Below are 11311 nucleotides of genomic sequence, written 5' to 3' on the forward strand. Positions count from 1 at the left end.
GATGGAATTTGTCATAGCTGTTTATTCGAAGATGAAGAAAAGATCTTAATACATTTTTATTGACAAGCCAATGGATTCTTTAAAATGCAAAAACTAATGTACATTTAGATCAGCCCAGTTTAATTTTCGTGGTGCAGCAAGGAAAGTTTAATGAACTCCAAAGCACACTTTGCTACTAGGCACGCACATCATTTTAACTGTGATTTCTGTCTTCAGTTCTCAAATGTTTAAAACTCAGCTTCAAACCAGGATTCATTTCTGATTTTTCTCTAGGATGGCTTTCCCCACTGCTGTGGCCAGTCACCACCGACCCCGGGCTGGCTGCTGACCACACTGATGGCTGCTGTGGACTGAACCTGACACCCTTCCCCTCAGTAAAGCCAAACTTCCTGAAGAGTTAGTAGATTATTTATACATTTCTATGAACAATAAGCAGGTTTGAAAAACTTCTTTCTCATTAAGTGGCTATTCTTTTCTATTAAGAAAGATTGTATATATAAATGTTGTGTACACAAATCTTGACTGTGCAGCACTTTTCAGTCACAGCTTATTTCTTTGTGTCCATATGTCAGGGAGAACTTTGTTGGAAGATATGTTAGGAACTTTCTGGTAATACTTTCCTTTGACCAGTGGCTCCTGTGTGTCTACAGATAAGAGATAACACCAGACAACATTGCTCTTTCTCATCTTTTCCTCTCCTTGTCCTTCTCCTTGTCCTTCTCTTTCTTCTCTCTCCCCTCCCTCTTTTCCGTTCTCCCTCTTTTCCCCCAAACATCAGCAAAGAAAAGAAAGCTTAAAATAGAGTAGTGGTGTGTTTTCTTTCTCTTTCAGTGAGGTGAATGAAGTTCTGACTCAGGATATAAAGTTTTAGAAGAAGTGTTTTTATTAAGCCCTTTTTGCAAGGCTATGTTTAGACAGTGCTCTGACAGCTGCCGAGGGAGATATCTGGATTCTGGGGCTTTCCATGTCACTGAGGCTGGCCTAGGAACCTTACTGATTTTCTGTTTTTAAGGCTCCCATTTAGTAAAAGGGCACAGCTTGTTTTTGCATGGTATTGAAACCCCATTAGCTCTCCAAATAAATAGTTGGGAATTATCTAATCCATCCTTCTACACAGGTCATAAGATCCTTTTAGTCCTTTCAGAGAAATTAAACAGTATAATATTGAACCATGAATCAGACATTTGCCATGGTGAAACTTAAAAGAATAGGGATAATTTAAAGTAGAGTTAAGAAAAGACAAGGCTTACTAATTTAAATTAAATTAAATACTATATATGAAGGGGTTAGCAGATAGTTTATTCATTGGAGTAATTAATACTTGTTTAAACTTTTCATGAAAGATGTTTTCCTCTTATCCTATATAATAAAAGCCTACTATGCAAATAGACTGAATGGCGGAATGACCTGCAAAATGACTGGTCATTATGATGCGCACTGACCACCAGGGGCAGATGCTCAATGCAGGAGCTGCCCCCAGCTCACAGGCCCCGACCGGTGATGGCGGCGGGGAGCAAGGCCGGCAAGCAGGCAGCGCCAGGCCAGCCAAGGCGGGAGCCAGCGAGGACCCCCAGATTGCCCTGCCGGTTGCCCCACAGATCAGCAGCCCTGATTGCCAGCCAGGAATAGAGACCCTACCCGTGCACAAATTTTGTGCACTGGGCCTCTAGTGGTTTAATAATTAAGTGGGTACACACCACCATTATCTATCTATTCTGCCATATCTGTTTCTTAAGGTTGGGAAGTATTGTTGCTGTTTCTCTTAAATGGAACCCACAGGAAAGTTGCTACCAGCCTTGACCAGTCCTCTACCAATCCATGGTTCCATACGGTGAAGGTACACCCCAAGGCCAAGAGGGCCTCTTACAGGGGCAGATAGAACCTCTGATATCTTTGTGCTGAGTTCTATGTAACTAGCTCCAATGCACTGTGGAAGTGCTCTGCAATTTTTTTTTTTTTGAGAAAGATGGAGGAAGAGAGGAGGTGGGGAGGAGAGAGATATTTTGGTGTTTCTCTTATTTATGCATTCATTTGGTTGATTCTTATATGTGCCCTGTCTGGGAATCGAACCCCAAACTTTGGCATATCAGGGACAACGCTCTAACCACCTGAGAACCCTGGCCAGGGCCTGCAATTTTAACAAAGTTGCCTACAACCTGACTTTGTTTTAGAATTACAAATACCAGGTATAAAAAATAGATTTAAATGACATGAATCATGCATCTCCATCTTGGGTAGGTGATTAGGACTTGTGTATCTTGCACTGTCTTTTTATGTTTGAGTTTTCATCAGTTCAACAATGTTCACATTTTTCATAGAAATATTGTTCGACTTGGTAATAGTCTTGAGTTTATTTATCTCAGGTTTTGACTTAGAGCTTACTCTGCCCGTCAGAGCTTCTTTTTGTGACATAACTGAGAATTCAGTTACACTTGTGCCTTGAGAAGAGCCCATCTAAAGTGACTAGTTGTCAGTTTTCACTAACATCACTAAGAATGTCTGTATTAACCTATCAATACTGACTGTTCTCAGTCATATAAGAGATCATTTTTATTGAATAATTTCTTTCTTTTAAATTATATTGCATAGTTCTGTACTTTTTTCTTTAAGTCTTAAAAATTGCCCTGGCTAAACATTTCAAATTAGTTGTGTTTCTAACAAAATAACAATAGTAATTATAATGAGACAAATATGGTTCTTTTATTATTTTATGTCCTCTTCATATCATTTTCATTAATTAACTTGCAGTGACATTTTAGCTGAGTGTATTTAATGGCTAATATTAATTATACACGTTCTTATAAGTTTCTTTCTTAAATAATACTGTTCTTACATTTATGACACATTTTTTAGTCTTTTACTTCCTTTGAAGGTTGCTACTTAAATAATTTAGAGAACTGTGAAATCGTCTGTTCTTTTCTCTGAATCACCCAAAGATTCATGTGACTATGGGCTATATATATCAATTCTGCTTCATTCTCTGCCTTTGTGGATTTTGTTTGGAGACAGTTCAACTAGTGTGGCTAGCCACATTTGGGCTCAGTAATACTTTGTCTTCCTTAAGTGATCAATTTCAGTTAAATCACTGCTGCTTTAAAAGGAGGCCTTATGCTTTTTCATGTTTGCAATGACTGATTGTGAAAAAAAACATTGAGGGCTTTTTCAGACTGTCACATATCAACTTAACATTTCCTGTCTTTCTCTGTAGCTTCTGATTTTGCTTCAAAAGCATTCACAGGAAAAGAATGCGAATAGCTTGAAGTCTATCACACCATACTTTGTCTTCCATTTATTTTTATTTTCTTTAAAAGGCCTATTCACTATTCGTGGGTTCAGTAAAAACAAACAAAACAAAAAAACCCCTGATATCCATTTAGGCTTACTGCTTTTTCTCCAATTTTATGTTACAGCATCTTCATGGGCAATCACCATGGCTAATTCATTTTGTGTATCTCCATAGGTCTAGTACAGTGTCTGTCAAGTAACAGGTGGTCAACTAAGTATTTCTTGGCGTTCAGAATTATTGTTATTTGTATTATCTAGGTGAGCCACTAGTATAGTCACCAGCCAGTAGTAAATACTTGACACATAGTTTCCTCTATAAAGAGATCTGTGAGGATAAGAACAGACTTTTGTAAATCATCTGGTATCTGGTCACATATTAAGCACTCGGTGAGTGTGTACTGAATAAAGGATTGTCATGATTTAGTCTCAGGCTTGGTTACTTCATGTTTCTGTAGGTATTGCCCTGCATTTTCTATGGTTGCATACCCATAATTAACTCAGTAATTTGTGCTAAAGAGTATCATTGTGCAGCATATTCACAACTTTAATGTCTACTAATAGATTAAGAATTGAAGGAAGATGGGTTAAAAATAATATTCTGCTCTGCCTCTCTATGATTGGTAGGTTTACATTACTTGCTATGGACTGAATGCTTGTATTCTCCCCAAATTCAAACATTGACTCCCTAATCCCCAATGTAGTTATATATGGAGGTGGGGACATTGGGAGGTAATTGGTGCATGAGGGTGGAGCCTTATGAGTGGGATTAGTGCTCTTGTTAGAAGAGACGTGGGGGAGTTTGCTTTGTCTCTGCCAGCTCTTCACCATGTGAGGGTATGATGAGAAAATGCCATCTGAAAGCCAGGAAGCATTCTCTCACCAGGCTTCTCCGTGTTCTTGGACTCCCTAGACTCCAGACTGTGAGAATATATGTTTGTTCAAGCCACCCAGTTTATGGTATTCTGTTACAGCATCCTGAGCTAACTGGACATTCCCCATCTTCTGTAAATTGTCCTCTGCGTTCCAATTGAACTTCTTCATACCAGGGAAGGCATGGCTGCCTATCCTAGAGTTTCAGGTGGTCTAGTTAAGCTCAAGGTAAATGGCTGCTTCTGTAGCTGCTACAAATGGTGCCCCAAAAGATATACATAGGGTTTTTGCTCTTTCCTGAAGGATATGATCTATTATCTCACAGCCACATTGTAGTGTTTTTTGAGCAAAAAATATAGAAGAAACAGAATTTGATTCATTAAATTTGAGTAGCTAAAAGCAAACTATAAAAATAAGACATAGTATCTTGCACCAGTAGACCCTCGTATTCCAATCTGCATTTCTTATCCTACTGTTGTGGAGATAGCATATCTTAAACACCAAAGGAAATATTTTCATCCTCCATCCTTGAATCTTCGATGCCACAGTGACTGTTTGGCAGTATGCAAAGAAAATGGTTTCACTGTGTGAGGAGTGGCCTCTCATTTTTCTTGGACAGCTTTGCTAACCCAAAGTGTGCCATCAAAAAGCATGAACTAGAACTAAAGTTTTCAGATGGGCCTTGGTCAAGAATGTATGAGTGGGATAATTATTTAAGAAAAGACAAAATAGTTTCCCCTTCAAAGAATAGAAACCATTAAAACAAATTTAGAAGCTCAAGTAAAAAAAAAAGATACAACTTCCCATTACTGTGAAGTTAAGGATAAATCTTCTTCCACCACTAAAAAAAAAAAAAAAAAAGGAAAAGAATAATAGGATTTCAGTATGCCAGGCAGCCAGGTTAAATAAATGCAGTAAATTGTACATTTATTAAGGAATTCAAGCTGGCCTGACTATTATTTACTTTCCCCTCTGTTCTTGCAGCTGACGTCCAAAATTCACATTATCCTCCTAGAGAGGCTATTGGGAAGTATCAGTTCCTTCTGTGGAGTATGAGAAAGGCAGTCATCTTATAGGGAGAAGGCCTAGTTACCGGTTTCTCTCATCAGATGAGACCAGCCCGCACCCGCCTTACTTTTCCATTCACATTATGCTTTCAGCAGTGATTCTTTATAAGGATCCTGTCAGGTGTGCAAAGGATATGTTCTCATTCAACTGACTACTTCATGGAAAGTTCCCAGATCTGTATAAGCAGAAATAATGAAGTTAAAACAGCTCCACAATATAGGGACTTTCAAATTGTAAGCCAAAATATTCACGTGAAGACAGCAACAATATGTCCTTAAGGAGACTGATGAATCATGTTCTGTGTCAGCAGAGAAAGATATTTTCAATGATGTCTATTTCCGAAGTCAGCTATAAGAGATTTAGGACTTAGAGCAGAATTCTTTTTGAGGTGAAAATTGACCTGGCTCATGAATCAGTGGTCATGAGAGCTGTCCCCCTGCCATCCCACTGTTGGTGCTGAAAGCACCATGTTGCCTAAGGTCAGCTAACAGTAATTGTTTTCTTGGCATGCAACGTCTATATCATACCCAGGACACCATGGCTTATATTGCTGCTGGAGAGCTTCCCAGGATTAAGCTGGACTGTAGCATGAACCAGAGGTAGGTCTTGAGAACCTGTATCTTTCTGCAGATTTTTTTCACTAGGGTCTGGATTTTGTTTGGAAGAGCCCTCTAAATTCAGAAGACTACAATGGAGTTGCAACAGCCCCTGGACCTCTACTCTGGTCCCTAAATTATACAAAAGATACAATGTAAGATTGTTGTTTAACTAGATAGTCAGGCTGTGCCACAGGACAGAATATAACATGAGTGAGGTCAAGGTCAAAAGGTAGGTATCATTCAGAGAAAACACCACTGCATGATTCAAGGTCATTGAGAACAGACAGCGTGTGATGAAGTGGTATAGCATTTACTTACAGCAAGACGAGAGAAAGAGTACACAAGATGCAGCCCCTTGCAATACATTGGTCCCTCATGTCTAATGGATCCATTCCATAGCCAAGGTAGTCATATGGCTCCATGGACCCCACAATGTGCTACAGTAGAAGGACCCTGGCCCTTGCCTTGTGTGCTCAGAAATAGAGAAAGTTGAAGGCATGCTTGCGGGCCAAGGAGGCATGCATAACTAAGAAGTTCCAAGCCTGATACAGAGGAAACAGGGGCATACTGGCTATGCTCTGAGTCTCTGCATGCAGTGTGATTTGTGAGCTTGCCAGCATGTCCTGTACAGAGCACAAGATTCTTGGGAACCGGGGAGGTGTTTGGCTGCATTGCACCATTCCTTCACAATTACTAATCAAACTTATCTTTTTAATTTTATGTTGCTTTTTTATCTAAACTTCAAGAGATAAGAGCAAGAAATAGTCACAGGTCTATCAGAAACTTTTCACCACAAGCATTAACTCTTGGCAATGTATATCAAATGCTAAATTCAGTACTTGGCACAAGTAAGCATTTAATAAATGTAAAGCTGTCACGTTTTAGAGAAAAAAGAAAATATGGAGATTGTAGTAATCTCTATTGCAATCTCAGTAGACAAATAGCTTGCCTTAAGAAGGAGTTTGAGTTAACCTGCTAGGGGAAGTTGAGTTACCTATGTAGTACTTAACTATAATATACTGTATTAGAACAAGTTATATTTGTCTTGTTCTCATTCTGATGCTGTACTTAACTAATAGGACTCCAGGCATTTAATTATTTATCTCTGATTTAACATTTTATTATGAATAATTTCAATCACATAAAAAACTAGAGAAAATTGTCATGAATCTCCAGGTACCAATTACCATGCTTCCCCAATTATTAACTTGCATATTTCCATCTACTTCTTGAGACACATATTATTTTAAAGTGACTATTAGCATCATAAAATCTCATCATCAATATTCTACTATATACCTCATGCCAATAAAAAAGCTTTAAAATTATAACCATAACATTATTATTACACCTAAAAATAGTAAAACAAAAAAATAAGGAATTCTGATTATGACAGCATAAATAAATTGGCAAATTCTCTTCACAAAAATAATTTTAAAAGAAAATGAGAACAAGTATAAAACTGATCAAAGTTGTCAAAAACAATTTCAAGCAGTGGAAACCAACCAAATGCAGACAACAAAGTGAGACGCATTCATTCTTTGAAAACTGTTAGGGCTTTAGCTAAGAACAGCAGGATTGTGTGTTCTTGCCTAAGATTACTCCCATCTTCCGCTTATTTGGTGATTGAGAACTGTAGTTTTCAAGCATAGCTCTGACCACGTAAAACAACTCATTGTTGCTAGGGAGAGGGATCTATGTTTGGAGCCCAGGCTTTGTCAACTAAGTTTATAAATTAGTTAGGAAATAAATGGGAAAATCCTACAGCTTTGCAAGTTGAGGTTGTGGTCCCAAGAGATCCTGAAAATGAGAGAGCCATAAAAGTGCTGAGAGAGAGCTCTGCATGCCTCCCTGGCAGAATGGGACATTATATACATGCCTGAGGGAGATCTCAGAGAGCGCAGGGAAACATAAAAGCCAAGATCGACTTGAGAACTGGATGAAAAGTTTAATGCACACACCAGACTCCACACAGTTAGATCTACAGGGAGCGGAAAAGGCTTATGGGTACAAGGTGTTAAATCACAAATTCTGCTCATATTGTGGACTGACCACTCTGATCACTTGGTTATACAGACAGAAGTTTCAACCACAAGGAATTAAACTAAAAATATAAGTAGGAATTTTTAAAAATTGTGTAGAGACATCAGTGGTCTAACACTAGAAGGAAAACAGGTTCCAAAGATGAAATGCAGACAAGTTGAGTAAAAAAGAAAGAGAGGAGGGGGAGGGGAAGAGAGAGAGAGAGAGAGAGAGAGAGAGAGAGAGAGAGAAGATGAAGATGGAGATGGAGATGGAGATGGAGATGGAGAAGGAGAAGGAGAAGGAGAAGGAGAAGGAGAAGGAGAAGGAGAAGGAGAAGGAGAAGGAGAAAGGGGAGGAGGAGGAGGAAGAGGAGGAGGAGGAGGAGGAGGAGGAAGAGGAGGAAAGAAAGAAAGAAAGAAAGAAAGAAAGAAAGAAAGAAAGAAAGAAAGAAAGAAAGAAAGAAAGAAAGAAAGAAAGAAAAAAAGAAAGAAGGAAAGAAAGAGAGGGAAGGAGGGAGGGAGGAAGGGAAGGAGGGATGAATATCAAACATCAGAAAAATAAAAGCAGAATCCAAGATTACTACAGTATAGTCTCTAAAGTTTCTAGTTTTGACTCAAACATGATGAGACATGTAAAAGGACAGGAAAGAATGCAGTCAATACAAACCAACTCTGCATGGGCCCAGAAGTTGAATTTAGCAGACAAAGACTCCAAAGCAGCCATTTTAAATGTTCAAGGCATTTTTTTAAGGATGGCAATGGCTTAACAAATAGGGAATCTTAATAGAGAATGATAAACTAAGAAAAGAACCAAATAAAATTTTAGAGTTGAACGCACAATAACTAAAGTGACCATTTCAATAAGTGGCCTCAATAGCATTTTTTGAGATGCAGACTGGGTGTCCAGAGGACATAAGTCTTTACCAGTAACATGGGAAACTTCAGGCAGAAAGGCCACTAGGGAACAGGCCCTACATGCTCAGATGCAAGGTGGTGTTCTAGAGAAGTCCTTTACACATGTGGTCTAGCCCTGTTCTTTGAGTGATGCCCTGAGAACAAATCCTATTCTTCTAACTCTTTCCTAGTCTCAGTCCGTGCCATAGAACAGGGTTCTGCAAGCTTTTATTGTAAGGGCCACACATTTCAGGCTTTGTGGGCTCAAGTCTCTATTGTAATTCCTCAGCTACTCAACTCTGCTGTCGTGCTGAAGAAGCGCCACACACAAAGTGCAAAAGGACGGGCCTGGCCTTGTTCCAGTAAAACTCCCTTCAGATAAACAGGCATCAGGCCAGAGACGGTCTGCAGGGAACTTTATTAACTCTTGCTCCAGAACAAGATCATATTGGAGGGTGAGGCCTAGCCACGTCATGACACAAAAGGAACATTTACTAAAAATCCCAGTATGGACAACCTCCATCTTAAGAGGGGAAATGCCATTCACAGAGGAGTAGCCTGGTTTGGAACCAAACATTGGTTTCTGACCAATGCAATTGAGAGGCATCAAAGGGAGAGGGAGGAAGTTATTTCTGCAGCATTCTTTCCTTGTATTCTTAAGTTCTTTTCCTTATTTATACCTTTGTATTGTGAAATGAAACTAAATGGGTAGATCAGAGAGAAATATGAGGGTTCTTCTAGCTAGCTAATAAGTAACAAATCCTAAATAAGGATACCAAGGGGTGCTTGAAGTACACCCCATGATAGAGATATAAGAGGGTAAGATATCAGATCATTTTTGGTGATTTTTATGCATGAGAAATCCAAGATGTCTTGTGAATTCAACCCATATCTTGGGAACATGTAAGGCTGGTAAACAGATTTTAATTCTGTATCACCTTATTAAGGAAATAAGTTGGTGATTGAAGATTAATTTTAAAACAATTATAACTTTCTCATATTGAAGCAAAAGGTCTAATGACTAGTTGGGAATAGCCTGCTTTGTTTGATGTATGCATTCCCATTTTAACCTTGGAAATATCCTATATAATAAAAGGTTAATATGCAAATAGACCGAATGGCAGAACAACCGAACAACTGAACAACCGGTCGCTATGACATGCGCTGATCACCAGGGGGCGCACACAGAACATGGCAGGCATCAGCAGCAAGCAGCAGAGCATGGTACATGGCGGGCATTGGCCGCAGCAGGATGGTGGAGCAGGTGAGCGGGGACACCAGACCAAGGCAGGGTGCCAGTCGCTATCATCGGGGTGAGCCTCTGGTAGTTACTGAAAATTCCTTGTTACCGCATGCCGCGGTCCCACCCAGTGCTCGCATCCGCTGCTGGTACCTGGCGCTGGCCCTGATTGCTCGGTGCCATCAGTGGGTGCAAGCTGTGGCTGCTGGCCCCGATTACCCCTCAGGGCTTCTCCACCTTCCCCTGAGAGGTGATCGGGGCTGGCAGCTGCCTCTCGCACCTGTTGCCGGCAACGGCCCTGCTCGTACCAGCAGCCTTCGCCAGAGCCGCCACTCACACCTGCTGCCAGCACCCAGCACCACTCCCTATTACTCAGCGCTGTCAGCGGGTGTGTGAGGTCTTCTCCATTTTCCCCTGCTCCTGAGGGGCAATTGGGGCAGCAGTGGTGGCTTTCACCTGCTGATGGCACCAGCCCCACTTGCACCCGCTGCTGGTGCTGGCCCCAGTTGTTCTGCGCCATTAGTGGGTGCGAGTGGGGCTGGTGCCATCAGCACGTGGGAGCGGTGGCAGAGGGAGCGGGGCTGCTGCCGGACAGGGGACTGGGGCCATGGATGGAGGGGTCAGGCAGGGGTGCGGAGGATGGGCCAAAACCCACCCCTGTGTCCACTGCAGCCTTGTGGCCCATAGTTCCTTTCAAGGTGCATGAATTTGTGCACTGGGCCCCTAGTCTCTTATAATGAATAAGAAATATTTCTCTCCACACATACTTTACTTGTTAGGAAATGTATTAGTCTGCTAGGTTACCATAATAAAACAGCTCTGACTGGGAGGCTTAAACAACAGAAATTACTTTTCTCACTGTTCTAGAGGCTGGAACTCTAAGATGAATGTGTTGGCACATTTAGTTTCTCCTGAGGCCTCTTTCTTTGGCTTAAAGATGGCTGCCTTCTTGGTGTTTCTTCAAATGGCCCTTTGTCTGTATGCTGGCACCCCTGGGGTCTCTTTCTCTCATAAGGATACCAGTTCTGTTGGATTAGGGCCCTCCCTTATTACCTCATTTAATATTAATTACCTGTTTAAGGACCCTATCTCAAATACAGTCCCTTGGTGTTTAGGGCTTCAACATATGAATTTTCAGGGAACACAGATCAGTTCAGGGTCAATGGCATATAGAAATTGAAAGTGCTTTCGCTGCCAAGATTTTAATTGTTGGGCCAAATGCCTATCATTTTGAAATGGTAATTGGGATTTCAGATTACATAGTCAGGTAGAGAAATATTTCTCCATGAATAACCACTAATAAGCAAGTAGCTTTGTGAACAATTTCATTT

This window comes from Myotis lucifugus, unplaced genomic scaffold (genome assembly GCF_000147115.1).
Source record: "Myotis lucifugus unplaced genomic scaffold, Myoluc2.0 scaffold_24, whole genome shotgun sequence".
Lineage (NCBI taxonomy): Eukaryota > Metazoa > Chordata > Mammalia > Chiroptera > Vespertilionidae > Myotis > Myotis lucifugus.